Here is a 14,110-nt window from a genome sequence, read left to right as displayed (position 1 = left end):
CCTCCTTGCATACACTCATGATAATACATATACGAGCTGTGTATGATCGTTCGAGCTATTTAAAGTCATGATCCAAGTTTCGTCCGAGTTGGATTGTGGTCTGAGCAGGGTTGGCTCGAGCAGAGGTTTGGACAGAATTGGCTGGTACCGTATATCTGCTAAATCTAAGTTCTGATTGACAATCAGTCTGATGGTTTAGGCCGAACCATTATCACAGCCATCATCATCACCATCATAATTATCACCATCATCATCATCACCACCACCATAGCTCCATGGTCATCATAATTTTATTTTTATCTCTCTGTTGTGGAGTCATCCTACATTAATTTCACCATCTTTTTCTGATTTTCAATTTTTATCATAAATATATTACTCACTCCAGTATTATACAGCAGAATTAATGCCAATTACAAAAAAGCCATATCATACGTTGATATACAGTACTTCTATTAATAATATTTTCTTTTACATAATTGTAAAAAATAAGCCATCCATTTTTACAAACAAGCTTATCTAGACAACAACAATGCAATGGAATATTCATTCTTAATTCTTTTGTCACAACCTATAGAATTCTTTTTAATACTTCTTAAATGTATTATCTATTTTCCCCAATAATAGCATGTTTAATTTTCATTTATAAACTGGCCTATTAGTTGAGGAGATTTATAATTCAGCTGTGCATATTTTTACATTTCTTAATTTCACATATTCAAGATCAATCCTTCATAATCGCCATCATCATGATCATTATCGTTGTCGTCGTCATCATTTCTGAGAAGGTATACCAGCAAAAGGCCTAAGTTGTAAAGTTTAGCAACTAAAATATTTATGATTTAATATATAAATAGAGTTGATGTTCTTCGCCTTCCTCCATCAAAATGAATTAGTTTAAAATTTTCCTTCGCTTTGTATTAACGAAGTGCTAGAAAGAAATTGCCTTTTCTTGTCATAATCTTCTACAAACCATGCATGTACAATACAGTATATAGATGACGCTATGCAAAATGGATGTTTTGTATTACGTTTTTCGGTGCCTTCCCTCCATGAATAAACTAAGTTTTTTTATCAACACGCACAAGTGGTCTTTCAAAGAGGTATTTTTATACCTCAGTGTATTAATGGCTCTTCTATTCAGGTTCCTTAATATCCACTGAAAGCAAATTTTTAAGGCAAAACAGATATTAATTTATTGTGAAAAGGCACATTGTATAAAGGTGCCTAAAGCACTGTGGCTTCTGCTGTGTACTACCATTTCAATAATGATTGCACCCTCAATTTTTTTTTAAAGTTTCAGAGGAAAGCTACACCTGCATATATATAAACACTGTACACTGTATCCGGACAATAACATTTACAGTTAAATCCATATGGATTCCTGGTTTACAGGCCTTCAAAATATTTCGAAAATTATGTAGGGCTATGCTTTAAGTATTATCATCAGAAAATAAGGGCTTCACTAAAATAGCTGTAACTTTTTTCCCAATGTCAAAGAGGATGCTGTGCATCAAATATCATATCATATATAGCAAGTTACTAGCCATTGATATGTGGATTACTAGCTTCTGCGATGTATTCAAAACACATGATTCTGTATGTCACACATTTTTTGTTATATTTTTAATTTTAATAAATTGTCAGCCAACATAGACAAAAATCTCCATTAACTGTAACAGGTTGGAATGTTACTAACTTATATTAAACCTTAACTATCTTCATAAATTTAAGCTTCAATGAAGATAAACTACATTAAAAAAAAAAATCAATTTCACTTAAATTATTAGATGTAACAGCTAATCTTAAAAACAACCTCTCTTTGTTAAGTCAATTCAGCCAAAGTGTTTAGTGCGAGTATGACTAGGAATGTTAAATTTAAACGAATATACACGATTACAATCAAATCATTTAAACTTTCGAAAAAAAAAAACATATTAAAAACAAGTCTATGATTACTAAATGAATTTTTACAGTATAATCAGGATATGTCCTAGCTAAACAAATTAAAAACCTACTTTGTACTGTATTCTATTAATACCATGGGACAGACTTGGGAGAAATTGAGTTTCTGATGATGAACAATCATTTTACAAGCAAATTAGGGCACGCCCATCATTCATAAACCTACAATTTCTCCAAATCATACCCATCATTTGAATAACATTTGACAGAACATAATTAACAGGATAACATGAATTTTAATGTACTGTCAATAAAAATACCTAAAGCTTTATGAACAGAAACTAACTCAAGCTCCTGCATATTTAATTTATAACATAAATTTACACTTCTAAATGGTAAGGTCCAGCACCCAGACCCTGGTCTAGTCAGTGAGGTAACTTGTGTCTTTCTGAAGTTTCAATGCACCCTGAACATACAAAATTATTTTAAAAAGCTTATCATCAGCAAATAAAAATGAAATAGCAAAATCCAATTGCTATTGAAGATCATTTAAAAATACATTTAAAGTAAGGGGCCAATTTGGAACAATTTAAAGTTACATTTTTTCCAATCTTTAACATATTTATACAGACTTTTTATGTGCTTCAATGCAAACTTTGGTTAAATCGTCCTGAAAAGTGTGGGAATGTAGTGTGGTGGAGCTGGGCAGTATTAGGTTTTCCACCGAGTCTAAAGCTAATTTCATGGCAACACTAATTTTATAAAATGCCCATGTCCTGTCCTGTTCTATTATTACTACTCTATGTACTACTAATTTGTGTTTCATTTTTCAACTTATTCCAGCAGTAATTTCATCAGCTGAACCATTTGTCAATCCCTGTCCTCGTCTCCTTCGCTAATTCCTCTGATTATTTGCTCTTCTCTGCCTCTTCTCTAATTCTCTCTCCCTTCTTCTTTCTTGTCGTTGCATTTGAATTAACCACATCATTCTTCTTATTTGTGGCTCTATTGCCCTTACCGGCACTTGAAGATTGTTGGCAATTTCATCTAGCCTTTCCAATACTTCTCTCCCTGATAAAAATCAAAGAATTCTTGCAACTTCCACAAAACTATACAGTAATTAGAAAAGTGCTGTACAGCACTAGTAATATCTACAGTCCAGTTTTATGTATTATTTTATTATTTGTATTCAGTAATCTTAAATGTACTGTCAACAAGAAGAAAGATTCATATGATGGTTTACAAGTTGATTGTTAAAAAATGGTAATGCTTGAGTTCATTCTGACAACACACGATTAATTTCAACAGAATCTACTGATTGCTACAGATTGAAAAATATTTTGGTTTCATAAATTGGCAAATGTGACATGTTGTAGGACAATAGAAATATCATACATACATACTGCATATGAAATAATTATGAAAATTAACAATATTAAATAAAGTAGGGTTATGTTACCTTGTGCACGGTGTAAGACATTTACCATGACATTCCTGGGATATCCAACCATCTCTTGGTCCATATCATCTACAGGTCTCCTTCCTAAAAACAAATTACATAATCTCAAACAAACAGATGAACACTAGGTGGTTTCAGGCTGGGGAGGGCAATAATTTGTGAATATAAGAAAAAACTTTGTGTCATTAGCATCTTTTATAACCTACTTAGCTGGACTATTTGTGGGGACCACCGGCACCACCCAGACTACGCTGCTGAACACCAACTAAAATAATCGCTATGATGGGCCAGAACAGCAATGTATAACCCAGCATAACCCACTTTACAGATAGAGAAAATGGAAATGAAAGGAGGAAGTAATAAGAAAATGAACATAAAACATGTTCATCGATGCAACCCCTGGGAGCATTCCCATCCTCCATTTAATTCTTAATGTGTAAAATTTTGGGAGACTCATGGTTGATCTTCCGTCAGTAAAATTATGGATAGAAGATGATTTGCTTGGAATTCAACATAGACAGGAAGGGATGGGTACAAATGTAATTTTTTACAGATAGGGTATTTACGCAAACTCAGTCGGAGCTGAGATAGGACATTTTTATGGCACTTGTAGATGGCCGGAAATGACACTGTTATACTCAAAATTTGAATGTAATATTCTGTTACCCCCATTTACTTTTAATTTTGTCACTTTAAGGCTCCCTCCTCATTTATTCAATATTCAGGTATACAAGAGAAAACATGGATACAAGATTTACATTACCTAAGGATTGCTCTCCTATACTAAACATATTTACATTGAGAATACATAAAAAACTAATTAAAAATATTATATCAGATCACCAATAAAATATTGGAATTAAAATATAACACCAATTAAAATAATTTACAATTATGCCTGTCAAAGGTATTTCATTATTGTCAAACATGATCACATTATTGTAAAACAAGAAAAAAATAATGGAATCATAAGAAAGTTTTTGTAATACTGAAATCTAGCAGACCCCCAAAATTGAAATAAGTAAGGCCTTCACAGAAACACTGTACAGTACTCTCTAATGACCATTACTACATGCATGACCATTTTTATAGTTTTAATACAACCACTTTCTTCTAATTTTAAATATTTTGCTTTGAATTTGTAATAATTCGTTATCACACATATACTTGTGTTAAATGCATGACAAATTTAGGATCAAGCATGTGTTTCTGCAAGATGCGTGTTTCATCCAAAATCACTTTGAAATGCGGGACGGTCCCGCACGATGCGAGGCAGTTGGTAACTATGCATTCTATAATAAATCTTACAAAGTATTTAAAAATCTTCAAAAATCAAAAGATGTTTTAATCAGACATAAAAATTGTTTATAATAGCTTACCATAATCATATGGATGAGTTGCTTCCGGCCAAGACTCTCTCTGAAAAAATATAGCTCAATAAGTAAATCTGAACTAAAATATATACTTTAATTAATGCAGCACCTTGGCTATAAGCCCACCTCGGGTGTAAGCCCACCCCACTACTTTGTGCCTAATATTACGTGAAGGCTTTTCCTTGGGCAAAACCCCAGGGATAATCTGAATGAGTAGCTTACCTGACTTTACAAAAAAATAAAATATTAGCTTTAATTTAGGCTGTTGCACTGCTGAAATTTTGGCTTTTGATTGAATAGAGGATTAAGCCCACCACCATAAAGCTACGTTCACACCAAGCCCGGATCCGGTCCGGAGCCCGGACAAAAAATCGTGAGTTGCTACTTTTTTGTATGCTGCGTTCACATCGCGCACGGAACACGGTTATTCAGTTTAAGTACGTATGCGTTTGATTGGTTCGAACCAACCAAGCTTGTTACTGATTGGTCCAAGGGGGAAAAACTTATGATTTCAGGATACAAATGACTCTCAGATCCATCGGTCCAGATCCGGAGTCCGGATTGAAAATCGTACGAATTTGATGTGAACGGTCCTATTCTTTACCACTGAACCCATTTTTCACCATTTTGTCTCCGGACTGGAATCCGGGCTTGATGTGAACGTAGCTTCAATCGGCCCAATTTTTTGGTGTTCAAAGGACAGTTGGCTCCTTATACCAGAGGAACTACAGTATAACAGAAACATATCAAAGACCAAACATGCAAAATTGTTAATAAAATTTATTTATAAAATACAAAAAAAAAATCCTTACAATTTTTTTGTCCCGGAAGGAAGTCTTTACCTTAGACATTACTGATCAATCTGTGGAGCAAAATTAAACACATAAATTTAGAGCTTGGTGTATGAGCAGTGTTCTTGAAACGGGTATGTTTCCAGTGTGCATACGAAAAAACCTTTATGCTCAGTTTTCACCAAACTAGGATTTTTCCGAACGCTCGACCATATATCATCCTCTACAGATTATGATTTTGTTAATTTCTCTATTAAATCAATATATTGCTGGTGAAAGAATGGTCGTACTTGTATTAATTTAATAGTGTAGTATAATACATATGTTTTACATAAGAAAATCACCGAATAAATTTCGTTTTAGCGTTCGTTTTATATTTATCTTTGGCATGGGAAATATCACTTTCGTAAAAGCTACGATCGTATCATCAGACTGCTTCAAAACTGCTCAGGCATGTCCATGCGCATGCCCAGATTGATCTATTAGGAATTATCCACACATGTACAGTACTTGTCAGTAGTGAAGTCATGATGTGATCATCATTGCATTTAAACGGATGGTAGAATTAGGCCTACAATATGTTGAATTTTGTTGTTTTTAGATAATAAACAAAATTTTAAATATGATAATAATACTGTAAAATGAAGACAAATAATAGATTTAGATAAGCATTACGATCTACGCGGCCAACATGGCTTCAATTGGGCGATGTTGTAGGCTTGGCTGGCTAGCGTCATTCCTACCTATGCCTAGCCTACGAAACGACTACTTGAGAAAGACAAGATGATTGTACACAAATCGTACGTACTGCATGCCTATTAGGAATAGTTATTGTACAAACAAAACTGTTTTATGAACCGCCAATTTCCTTGGTTTGATGACGTACATGAAATTTAGTGTCTGCTATAGCCTGTTTCAGTCAAAGTTTTTGACTTTCCAAGCAGTTTTTGAAGCAAAGAAATCTAGGCCTAGGTTGGCAAAAAATTGTTGTCCTGCAGCAATTCTGGCTTGGCAATATGGATGGCACTTGCCGATGTGAAATTCATGGGCTTGATACTGATGGCTTATGCCTACAACATTCTTAAAGCAATGTTGGCTTTTATTAGTCGCCATAATAAAATGAATGATTGAATAATAGATAAATATGCTCACTAAGCATATTTTAAAGTTCTTATTTGGATTAATATTACTTCTAAATGATCTATATTTAAGCATCTGTGAGGGCACGGAGGCCAAGGCTGCAAAATTGCAGGCAACTAGCGGCCATGTTTAATTTTCATAGGCACCAGTTTGTCTGTACTGTGTCAATTAGGCCAGAGGTTGTGGTGCCACCTATATCCAACAAACTTTACCCTAAAATTTACCAATATCTTGTTACTCCAAGGAAGGTGATTTACAATGTCACGTAAATACTGTTGTCTCAAGAGATTTTGTCTAAATTAGTAGTAAATTTCACCAGTAATTTAATTTTGCTAACGCAGCAAATTTGCAGCTGGCATGCTAGCAAACAAACAGCATTCCATACACACACAAAGCTACCCAACTTATGGTTGCCATTTGAAAAGGACACTTATATTCATTGACATTAATCATAGAAACCATAACCTTAATTCTAAATAAAATGTGTATTATACCTGTTTTATTTCTTTATAAGTTGACATATTAACTGTTTTCAAAGCCTTTTCCAACATCCATGTGTATGATCTTACGTAGTGTGGTTGACACTGAAACACAAACAAACAAACAGAATTTATTTTTCAATATACTTCCAGGTTATTCTCTTCTTGTGAATAATATTTTCAAACTGTAAAACCTCTTCGTATATCCACCTGGAGATGATAATAAAACCATGAATCAGGGTATGGGGCGTCGTTTGGGACATAGGTACACAAAGGCATTATGTTGTTAGAGAAATAATTAAGTACCTCAGAATTATTACTGTCAAGATATTTTGTGTACAGAATTAATTATTTGTTAATAAAAATAATTATGTACTACATAATTATATCTGTTTAACTATTACGTGCACAGAATAAATTCTATGTTTAACAGAAACAAATATGTACCACAGACTTATAACTGTCAAACTATTCTCTGTACAAAATTAATAATGTATTAACAAAAAATAATTATTACTGTTAAAATATCAGGGCTCGATTTAGTACTAGCCTGGCATACAATGTCTAGTCAAAACTGCTCCAGACTAGCCTATGTACCTCCTCATGTTGCCCAGTTGTCTAGTGAATAATTAGCAAGAAAAACATTTTCTTTAAAAAAAAGACTTTTGAGACAATCCCTACACAACAGGTAGGCTCAGGTAGTACTAGCTCTCCCATGCTATAAGAGTTGAACTACTAAGATGATCCCTAAGTTATTAATCCACAAACTAAAGCAGTAGGCTCTCACCGGAAGATTATTCTGTTCAATCTGGTAGGCTCAGGTAGAAAATTTATAGGCCTACAACCTTATATACAACATTCATGTTATTTTCTTACCATAATATTTTTTAAATGTTCGATTTTTTATTAAAAACTTGAGATCTTCAAGGCTAGAGGTCGGCTAGCTTAGGCCCTAGGTCTCATCAGCTAGGCTAGCCTAGCCAAGCTTGATTGGTTGAGTCATGAACCTGGTTGAGTGATGCCATTCAATAACTGCATTGGTTGGTCAAATTCAGGGCCCTCTAGTAAAATATTTTGTGGGCTAGTAAAATCTCTAGTAAAATAGCACACTGGGCTAGTTACCAACAAAATTTATGCCTTACTATTCTGTAGTACTTGACAGAATAAATTCTGTAGTAACATAATTTTTTTCTATCCACACAGATTTATTCACTCCCACGTTCCCACAGAATTATGTCCACAATAATATGCAAATAGCACAGCTGAAACAACATAATTCCTTTTTAAAGACATAAATAGCAATGTCCCAAACAGCACACACACCCTGTTTACCTGGTTTTTTTTCTATGCAAGTTAACAAATTCATGGTTTTTCAAGCCTTTTTCGAACTTCCGTTTCATAACAATGCATTCGTAGAGGGCGGCACCACATTAACAAATCCCTTCAACTGAAACACAAACAAACAGAATGTATTTTTTAATATACTTCCCTTGTAGTGAGAAATTTTTTTTTAAATGTCAAACCTTGATATCCACCTGGACATCCAATAGAATCAAAACATCTTAGAGACTAAGAATGTTCACTGGTTTTCTGCTGTGCCGTACTTGATTGACAGTAATTGTTAAGATGTAAAACAGTAAATTATTAGTTGCTTTCTTCCATGTGGAAACAAATACTGTATGATAACATTCATTTTGTTAGTAGATACCACACTGCTGCGCATACAATACTACGAACTAACCATTAAAATAATTAATAGGCCCTACTGCTAATAATTCAATGTTATCATTCAGAATGCATCATTATTTAAAGCCAGGCTCCAGAGGAAATTTTTCTAATTGATATTTTGTGAACTAATTTTTTTATTAGACACAAAAAGGATATTTGATAAATTAAACTTGGAAGCCATTGAGATACAGATTTTTAAATATTAAGAAACTGGGAGAAAAAGGGGCACAACCTTCTTGACCGGAATTGGGGGAGGGACATCTTGTAATTTTGTTTCTTGTAGCTCTTAATAAAAACTTCTATATTGTACTTTCATATTATTGTATCAATTAATATTCAGTGTCATCGTTTTAAAAGTGAAACCTGAATAAATGTTCAAAAGTTCTTTGTAGGACATTTATGATTTTATTGGATTGATGGAAAATCCACCTTCTTATTTGCATAGGCTTTACAGAATAAATTCTGAGGAGACAGAATTTATTCTGAGATGGTTAATGGAAGGTTCACTTCCAGTTCCTCCATTTCCAGTTCCTCCATTTCAACCGTTCCACTTTTGGTGGTATCACTGTGTCCCATCCATTTGTCTCGCTCATCACGTCAACAATCTGGTTTTAAAGAGCGAACACTTCCATCACAAAATAAAGACTGTGCATAAGGACCATACAGAAGACCAACAACCTAAATGTTTGAAATTCAATATAACATTATTCAATGATGGAATGATATGAATATGAAAATAACAATTGTTTCAGTAAAGAAACAGAAAATACACATTAATATTTGTTTTTTTTTTTCTTTTAAAAAGCAAATATTTTCATGAGATAAACAAACCTAGAATTAAATTTACTTGGCATTACTTATGTAAGTCTCTTTCCAATTGGGACTGGGGTTTTTTATGGTCTACAGCAGCCTTGGTCTTTTAATTAGAAAAAAATATTATGAAAGTACAGTAGTAAATTTGTGTGTTTTGTCTCTACTTTAATGTTTATCTAGACCATGTCTAGATTAACGTGGCTACAATTCTTTTTATAAATTATAAGAAATAACAGATAGACACTTATTTCGGGCTACAGAATATTGAATTTCAAACATAAAGTGGTCTTTAATTAGAAGTGGTTTTTAATTAGAGGGGTCTTTAATTACAAGACAGACCTGTATTATTAACAATAGAGAAGTTTTGTATACATTCTGTGTTTTTTCGCAATCACAGCGCATTTCAAGCATAGCCTAGGCCTGGGACCTAGCTTAGGCCTATTAGTACTATATTCTGTTCTCTTCTCTCATCATGCTTCTCAAAGTTTTATTAGAGTTTGTAATGTAAGGTTTTGGAAATTGAAAATTGTAACTGAAAAATACTTCCTTTGATGGTCAAAAGTGTTGGTTATTTTGTGATAAGCCCTATTGTTTATGACCCAAAAGTGCCTGGCTACAAGTAGGCCTAAGCCTACTCAAAATCCAAACACCACCAAGGTCAAAGCACTGAGCGACCCCAAAATGAGACCCATTCTATCTTAACTTGCTGTCTTCAAATGTCACAAAAATGGCATGTATGTATTCAAAGATACATTTATTTTCCTACTAGAAATCCAAAATTTACCTACGTGTTTTTCACTTGCGTGTAGTGAGCAAGATATGCGTGTCGTCCACACGTTTAGTGGACAGCAGCCGGAGTATGACCAAATGATGAAGTATTCGTCACACTAACCGTACGTGTTCGCATGCGAAACCTCCCTAATGGCTACAAACCGTTACGGATAGCTAAACGTATGCGTACACGTATTCGTTAGCGTGCGAAACCTCCCTAATATCATCACAACCACACCTACCAAAACTAAATCATACCTTCACGAGAGATGGTTAATGAGACAAATTCTGTACGAACCTACGAAAGGTTGATGGAGCATGTCGGTAATTTTTGTATTATATTTTACTTTCACCAGTCAGTTACAGAGTCAAGTGTAAAAAAAAAAAAATAAATCATACCTTCATGAGAGATGGTTAGAGGGAGGCTTAGTTCCAGGTCTACGAAAGCATTTCAACTGTCCCACTTACGGTGGTATCGCTGTGTGCTTTTGTCTTGCCCAACCCTAAATATGTCAGCAAAATAAAAACGGTGCAACTGTAATAACCTAAAATAGTGTTTGAAATTTAATATCACATTTATTCAATATGAATTTGCAATCATTTTTAGTAAAGAAACAGAAAACATGCATTCATTTGTATATGTTTTTTTTTTCTTTTAAAACAAATACTGTATTTTCATGAGGTAAACAAGAAACTAGCATTAAATTTACTTGGCATCACTGCGGGCCTCCCTACATATGTGTCTGGGATTTTTATGATCTATATCAGCATCAGTCTTTATTTAGGAAAAAATATTATGAAAATAGAATGCTTATTTCAGGATGCAAGAAATGTGGTCTTAATTTGGAGGTGAAAAGGGGAACCTGTATCGTTTTTATAATCACAGCAAACACTTACCATGAATAAATCTTACTTTGATGAGATGGTTAGTGGGAGGCTTGTTGAGAGTGAACACGACCATAGAACTGTAATAACCTAAATATGTTTGAAATTAAATATTACTTTTATTCAATAATGGAATAATAATATATCACAATAGTTTTTGGTAAAGAAACAGAAAATACACATGAACTTAAGAAACAAAACTTTAAAAAGAAGACCATTATTGAGTTCAAAACTAGAAAGTAGAAAAAGGCCTATAGAATATTAGATTCTAAAAATAGCATACAAGCACAATTTTGATATTATTTTATCTAAAAAACTGCAATACACATTAATATAGTAAATTAAGTTGAAAGCATACTATTATTACATCTATATTAATGATTTTACTGTACTTCAAAATTAGCATTATATCTGTAGTTATTTATCAAAGCAATTTTATAACTTCAAAAAATGTATTATTGTTTTACAAAATGATATGGCATTTTACAAACTTGTAAACTGGCTTTTGAAGTGAAATTAATTTTCATATTTAAATTATCTCTTTGTTGAGAGATTTTCATTAACATTTTTTCCATAGTTTAAACATGATATTTTCCTCCATGATTTAATGTGATCAAATTCTTGTATCCACAACTAGAAAACACAGTACCGTTGTCAAATACAAATGACAATGAGGGAGCCACAAACTAGGTTTATTACTTTTTGAGATAAGGGGAACAATATAATTAGATTTCTAAACTTGGTTGAGGTATCAAATACTGTTAGGTATATAACTCCTCCTCAAGTGGCACCACTAATGGTGGTGCCACTATTAAATGATGAGTTAGTGTAGTGACAGGAGCCTCTGTATTGACTGATACTAATAGTAGATTATGATTATTGGGGATGTTAATTGTGATTAACTTTATGAAAATCCCACCATGAATAAATTAAAAGAAATCTCTATTAACTACTATCAGAGCCCACTAGGACCACAAATTCTATGTTGACCCTTACTCACCATATCTTTGTATCTTGTCCAGAAAAAGTTAGTGATGCCAGAGTCTTATATAGTGGCCTTAGTGATCATGATGTTATCTATTCAGTTATGTAAAGAACAAAAGCAACCTTTAAACCACTGGATTAAAAATTGTACAAACTATAACAAACTTCATGAAATCCAATTCAAACTACAGTAGAACTGGTGAATGTAAATTGGTACGAAATCACAAACTATAGTAAACATTGATGATGCACTTCAGAATTTTGAGGATAAATTTCTTTATGTTGCTAACAAACATGCCCCTATAAAGAAAAAACAATTGAAAAATAAAAATAGTCCATGGTTGAGTGATAAATTGATTAAACTCATGAGGAAACGAGATGTATTAAAAAGGAAGGCAGCTAAAGAAAATTTTCCTCATCTTTGGAATGAGAATTGTGCTTTGAAAAATAAATGCAATGCCAAAAATAAGCTTGATTAATACAAGATATATAATTAAGATAAAGATTTTGTCTCTGAAAAAACATTCACCAATCAAGGTTATTTTTGTTTGTTATCCTCATTATTATTTTCTGTAATGAGTGTTATTTCCCACCCTTTTTTGCTTCTTGGTAACCCTTTGTTTAAATAGTGTTTTCATTTTGTTCTTTTAATTTTATATTTACCTTATTTGTTACTTTACATGGGTTGGCATAAAAAAAACCCTTGGGTGAATCAAGTGTAGATCTGTGTAAAAATAAGAGAGTATAAGCCATTGTGAGTTTGTAGAATTTATACTATTAATTTCCCATCTAAGAGCCACACATCTTGATAGCTATTCAGTGTTAATTTAAAGGAGATTCAAAGGAGTGCTTGAGAATGTATAGATTCCAAGTACAGAATTTCCTATCAAATGAGGTCAGGGATGTAGTTATGGTGGGCGGGGCCACCCAGCCTTAAAGTTTTAAACCCAGTTTAAAACTAATTTTCATGGCCTTCAACCGACCCTTAACCAACATTTCCATCCTTAAAATCCACTCTTATTATTTTAAGGTTATCAATGCTATCACACACCAACTATTAAAATGTTTATCACCCACCCTTAGTTTTTTACAGCTACAACCCTGTGGTCTAATGAATGATTTGTATAATGTTAGAAACATTTTTGATTTCACGCAACAAAATAAAAGAATTGCTGCAATTACTGAAATGAATCACGTTAGTTTGCGATACAATTTTCATAAATTTAATAACAAAAAACAATGCAAAATTGACTGGAAATATATTTTCTTTAAAAAAAATGTAACCTATGAGTTGATCCCTAGACAACTTGCAATCCAGCTCTGTATGCTGCAGAGGTTATTTCAGCACCCGAATTATGTGCTAACATTTCATTACTTGTAACACGTCACGGGGTGGAGCAAAGAGGTGTTGTTGGGCGTCGCTCAAAATATATCTAAATTGGTCCAGATGGTAAAGCTCCAAAAAATTTTGACAATTAAGGCTTATTTAATGGATTTTAGAATCTACTACAGTAGGCAGGGCTCGATTTAGTACTAGCCCGGCGTACAATGTCTAGTAAAAACCGCTCCGGGCTAGCCTATTTACTCCTCATGTTGCCCGGTTGTCTAGTGGAGAATAAGCAAGAAAAACACATTCTTAAAAAAAAAAAAGCGGAACTTTCGAGACAATCCCTGCACAGTAGGTACTGCAGCCCAGAGAGTACATTCTAGCTAGCTTTCAGCTCTCCACATGCGTGATTGTTTAATTATTAAGATGATCCCCAAGTCATTCACCAACCACTACAG

The 14,110-nt window shown here is 33.4% G+C and overlaps 1 long non-coding RNA gene across 1 annotated transcript; it reads right to left on the bottom strand.

Annotated features, from left to right (window-relative positions):
* Positions 1 to 437: 437 nt before the first annotated feature.
* Positions 438 to 12,962, bottom strand: LOC117101402. The gene is made up of 9 exons (XR_004444278.1): positions 12,342 to 12,962; positions 11,354 to 11,431; positions 10,856 to 10,959; positions 8,477 to 9,550; positions 7,160 to 7,249; positions 5,547 to 5,596; positions 4,741 to 4,780; positions 3,362 to 3,445; positions 438 to 2,973 (listed from the first exon to the last, which is right to left on the bottom strand). It is a non-coding gene; the product is annotated as an uncharacterized LOC117101402 (long non-coding RNA).
* Positions 12,963 to 14,110: the final 1,148 nt, after the last annotated feature.

The sequence above is a fragment of the Anneissia japonica genome, unplaced genomic scaffold (genome assembly GCF_011630105.1).
Source record: "Anneissia japonica isolate Jap-2015-1 unplaced genomic scaffold, ASM1163010v1 scaffold287981_len1045443_cov154, whole genome shotgun sequence".
Classification (NCBI taxonomy): domain Eukaryota; kingdom Metazoa; phylum Echinodermata; class Crinoidea; order Comatulida; family Comatulidae; genus Anneissia; species Anneissia japonica.
This window is presented reverse-complemented; position numbering and strand designations above follow the sequence as displayed.